Here is a 6,105-nt window from a genome sequence, read left to right on the forward strand (position 1 = left end):
CTACCCTTTTCCTCTTCCTTTTCATCTCATTTTTCATGGAATTTAAAAGTAGGAGAATTTGCTCTGAATGAATTAAGCTATGGGTCTATGTTTCAAAGATTTAAATTGATTCTAAAGGTTTTATTTAAGTTTCTTAAACTTGAATAAGTGGTAATATGAAGCTACTTTATTTTTTGGTAAAAGTTGGATCAAACCCTAACTTGATTATGGAGTTTTGAAGTGAGACAAGTTGAGATATTAAGTGTTATGTTGTGATAGAGTTAGAGGGAGAGTGTGGACAAAGTATAATCTTAACAGGCCTCTTTTTTAAGAATATGAGTGAGAAGTGGGAGAATTGGGATGTTATTGATAGCTAATAGTGCTTGTGTTAATTGAAAATTAATTTATATATATATATATATATATATAGTACTTGTTGATGTAGATTGTGGTGTGGGAAAAACTTGCCTTGACACCAGAGGAGATTTAGTACTATAGGTAGCCCTTTTTAATAACAAAAGGGTTAAGGCAACTGGATAATTTGCATTATTTATTACCTTATATAAGTTATTCTCAAGTTGTTTTTCTATAATTTGTTATGTATATATGTATAAATTAAGTTAACTATTTAAGAGAATGACTGGAGTATTGATTTGTGAAATTTTATATTTTTTAAGTAAGTGGTAAGATTTGTTATATTTGTTTAGAAAGTGGTTTATGCATGATCATGGGGAGATATGTAGTGAAATGTGGCATATTAGAGGGTGGGAGGTCACCCTAGTAGAGTTAGTGGAGATTAAGTTTATATGGCACTACTAGCACCTCAGGACTCCAGGTACAACTCATATTTCTCCTTAGTTCTTGAAAAAGGGTGTGGTGTTAGAGACTTACTTTCGTTAGTATCTAAAAGGGTGCAGAGTTGGAGAATATACTCCTTAACATTTGGAGGATGCAATGTTAGAGTAACAACACCCCAATTACTTATAATAAGGGGAACCTATTGTCCAAAAGTGGTTTAGAACACCTTGGCTGGGTAGTCCTACCATGGATGGTGAGCTTGGGGACCATACATGTGGTTTGGTCTTATGAAATAGCCTATTAGTTTGGTTAGAAGTACTAGAGGACCAAATGATTAGTGATCGTGTATTTGAATTGTGGTAATTGTATATAGTGTGTTTACTATGCTTATTTTAAGGCTTATTTATAACTTGATATGTTAATCAACAATGTAGATTATCTTAGTTACTAAGATTTTTATCTCACCATGTGGTTAACATTTTACAGGTTCTACCACTGAGATTGAGCAAAGGAAGGAATCGGGTAGGGGCTAGCATACTTGCTATATTATCATTGTAAAGCCCAATTTTATTTTGAGTTGTATACATAAACTTATATGGATGATAACATGAGTTTCCAACTAGAAATGCACGTCATTTTGATTGGTTGCACTTGTATCATTAATGCTAAGGAGTGTCACTCTCCAACGCCATATCCCGTATGGATACTAAGAAGAAAATCTCCAATATTGTGCCTCATTGAACACTAAGGAGATATATGCCATATAGACTTTCACTACTCCTTCCTATGGGTGAACTCCCACCCCTAACTTGATCATGCTCACACTCATCGTATATAACATATATGCACTTCAAATTTTCTCAATCAGGTCATATAAAACTTTTATCATTCTCATCATTCACACATAGTTTTTCATACACAAAACCACATTCTGCAATATGTAAGGCTATCAAATCTCAAATTCAAATCAACATATCTACTCACAAACAGTTAAGCAATATAATCAATCAATATAAATTATTCTGTTATCTCAACCCTTTATTACATAAAAGGGTTACCATGGCTCAATGTTAGCTCCACATGTTCTATACATACGATATAGCTCGAGCAATGCTCAATCTACACAATCAAGTGACAATCATCAATTATCACTTTCAATAACTCGAAATTCACTAGGTTTTAAGTGTCTAAAATACCCAAATTTCTTTTCTTACAACATCAACCATTCTCAAACATTCTAACCATTATTAAATACCCTAACAAACTAAAATCACTAGCCAATTCCTTGGGATTAGAAGGGAGTTTACTTATATTGTCTCAAAATCTTTAAATTATACTAGGGTTCATCCAAACCCTCAATAAAAATTTCCAATCACCATAATATTCATAAACTTAGGATTAGAAAGTCCCACCAAAAATTTAAACTCCCTTCTATGCCATGGCCCGCTCAAATATTGACCTAGCCCTCTTCTAAGGCTGTCCAAGGATTCAAAAACTTCATTAGTCTCCAATAAACCTCGTTAATAAATAATTTATCTAAATTGATCAAATTACTCTTGGAAACACTGATAATTACCAATTGAGAAACTTAGGATGTTATAGGAAGGGATCAAGAAGAAGAAGAAGAAGAAGAAATTGTATTCCCATCGTATTAATCTAAATCACGTAAATGCATGAGTATTCTCATCGATCAAGATATATATTATCAATAATGGCCATCATAGGATAAAAGGAAAGAAAGCACAATGCCAATCAATGAGAGTTTAGCACAAAGACAACTGCAAACACAAGAAAGGTCAACCATGTGGCAACTTCTAGATTTTTATTTTGAAAAAATCATAACAAAGAAAAAAATTATACACTAGATGCAAGACTCAAATTCACCTCCACTCAAAATGAATTCATATGCTACACAATACCTTACAGGTTTTGCAGCTTTACTTTAAATCAAGCACAATCATTTCTCATTGAGAGAATTAAAAAAGGGTGGATAACTATGGTGATTAGAGATGAAACATTGGTGGATAGGAACATAGATTCTTATAAATAAATGAGAACTAATGTGTAAATGAGAACAACATACCTAGGGGCTTTTATGCGCTTTTTCCATTATCTCTTAATCTCTCAACCTTTACGCCTTCAATCGATGACTTTTCCTCTCTAAATTTTCCTCCTCCTTTCTTTATCCGTCCAACCTCTCCTAAAAATCTCTTTTTATAGAAACTCAATTAGGGTTTTTCTCACATTAATAACCTAATCAATTTTAATCATATCAAATCATTAATAATTTTCATTTGACTTTCGCCTTAATTATTTTAGATTCAAATTATAGCATTTAATCTGATAGGACTAAAATTGTGGGGATATGGGGGCCATGAAAAAGGAAAAAAATATTTTGAAGCCATGAAGATATTATTTTATTTTTTAATTTTTTTAAATCCTATTTTTCCTTATTTATTTATTTATTTTACTCAAATTTATTGGGCTTTTTATTCATTTCTAATTTTCATCTAGAAGCCTGGACAAAATATGGTGTTTACATCTCTGTTGAGCTTCACTTTTGCCAACCTGATCTCTACCTCTCACCAATACATCATGATCTCTTACTGTTTGTCTAATGTAACGTCATCCCTAACATTACCAAACACACAAAACACCAGACACGAAACAATGTTATGACAACCGAGATTACCTTAATCCCATAAATAGTTAGCATAGCTTAAGGGTTAAAGTATTTAGGAAAAATGGGATCCCAAAAAAACCCTTTCTAAAAGATCATTTGAACTTAAATCATAGTTTAAAAACCATTTAAATAAGACAATGGAAGCAAAGGAAATTCATCATGCTACAAAAACAATAAGCGGAAAAATATTTTTAGTCACATAGGCACAGTACGCCATAGTGCAATATATTGTCCGCCGTGGTAGACTGCGCAAAGGGAAACACCTCCTTTCTGTGTCTCATGCCACAGTGTAATGCACAATATGCCGTAACTAGCACTAGACAAACGAGTTACGGGCCAACTTGCGGGCTACCATGCACGGGTTGGCATTTTTTGCGGGTTGGGTTAGGCCGGCCCACTAGATAAAACGGGCTGAAAAATCCAACCTAACCCATTTTCTAATGGGCTAGCCAACCCATGGCTGACCTGCAAAAAATTATCAGATTTTTTTTAATAATTTAAATTTTATATAATATAACTATATATATATATTCATATTTTAAAGCAAATTGGAAATTAAAAAACTTATAAATAAATAAAATAAGCATAGAATTCAACCAAGTAAATTTATTTTGTTAGATTTTTACTATCAATCATCTTCTCGCCTAGGTGTGCTATCTTTGTCACTGAGAAAGAAAATTTGAATATAAACCCATATTATCTTTCTCAGTGAATTCATATTTATAATTTCAATCAATAGATCTTATGAGATTAATAAATAATATATATTCAAAATATTTCTATAAATACTAATAAGTTATCTTCACAAACTATAACAAAAATTTTATTTGCAAATTGAAAAAAGGATTTACACTATATTTCAAATCTAAAGAACATATTTGAGAGTCATAAATTATATATTTAAGAAATATTATCATTATTGTAGATTTATAAAAAAGATATAATGTAATTAAAAATAAAAAATATTTTTTTAAATATGCTAACCAGCGGGCCAGCACATTTAGCCCGCGGCCTAGCCCGTTTTAGCTGGCAAATTTTAGGGGTTTGGCTAACCCAGCCCGTTTTAAAAAAAGGCCAATTTCTTCAACCCAACCTGTCAAATTGTGTGGGTTAAATGGGTTAGCTCGCGAGCTCAACCCATTTTCTTAGCTCTAGTCACACGCATGTGCCCCGTCATGACAGCAAACTACTGTCATGACAACTCTACGAGTCAAATTCTGAAGTGCACCATTTCATTGTTCAAAGTCTAATCTATGCAATCCAAGTGTCCACACATATCTCTTAGAGCCACCCAACTATTAGCACCGGTCCCATACCTAAACACTGAGCCCAATGAGATTTGGAAATCTGAACCTAAAATGGCTCATTTTCTTTCAAAATCACTACCAAGGTGCCCAAACTCCCAATCCAAATGCCAATAACCATGGAACTACTTAACCCAACCCAAATAGACCACAAACAACTTGTTCAAGCATTTAAATCACAACCACAATAGTCTAGACATGATTTGGCAACCAAAACCCCAATTTCAACATAAATTTCAAAAGGGCTAACAATTTCTCATAAATAATCCAATGGCCAGTCCATCACATAAATCAATATAAAACTAAAACTTGCACTAGTATATCAACCTCTCATAGCCATTACAATATAGATATAACAAACCTAGGTCGAGATACCCATAGTTCACAAAAGAATTCATGCAGGTGTGTTACAAAACTATATATATTTATATGTCCTAAGTTGCCATATGCATATAATATTTGTTACAAACCCAAAATAAATTAAAGGACTATACAACTGAGAGCTAGTCCCGTTGATGCTTGGTTATACCATTCTTTTCCTTGCCCCTATCAGAGCCTTCACCTTTAAAATGTAACTAGTTAGTAAGTCAAGGACTCAATAACCAAATAGTCTAATTAACTACTCAGGTGTCAGAATAGTTTGTGCGTATGCAAAGTGGCATAGTAAATCATATAACATGTCTCATAAATCCATACATATGGTTATAGTATGATATGCATGATCAACACACCACATTATACCCTCCTTATATCTTCTGAGTGAATCTGTGGGCTAACAGTTTGATAGGACCAAGTCTATATGACTGGATTGACCCAAGCTCACTATTAGTAAGAGGCAACCCTAGCCAAGAGTTCCTTCACCTACTATGCACCATAAATTCCCCTTGTCTACAATTTTTAGGGGTGTCGATGCCTAATCTACCACTTGCAGTACCAAACAATATAATACTAGCATCGGGGCCTTTATAATGCTAGTGTACCATATGGATTTCCAAAAAATGTCCCAAAAACACATTAGGTTGAACTCCCACCCTCTCACAATAATTATGCCAAATATGCTTAATACATCTAACACATATCCGTAACATATCATTTGTCATAATTTTTCATTTCCACTTAAACCATATAATTTCACAAGTAATTATATATAAAATAGTACTTAGCTTTTCGAATACTAAAACTTTAAAACAACTTTTCATTCTACTTCACATAACTTCAAAATTATAATTTCATATTATTACTAGGCTAGTATTAAACCATAACATTACTTTTAAATCTAACACATTACCATCTAAACACACAAAAAAGAGAGATTAGATAATTTGATTATCTCAACCCTTT

The sequence above is a fragment of the Prosopis cineraria genome, unplaced genomic scaffold (assembly GCF_029017545.1).
Source record: "Prosopis cineraria cultivar Desert tree isolate PC_DT_omini unplaced genomic scaffold, ASM2901754v1 PC4, whole genome shotgun sequence".
Lineage (NCBI taxonomy): Eukaryota > Viridiplantae > Streptophyta > Magnoliopsida > Fabales > Fabaceae > Prosopis > Prosopis cineraria.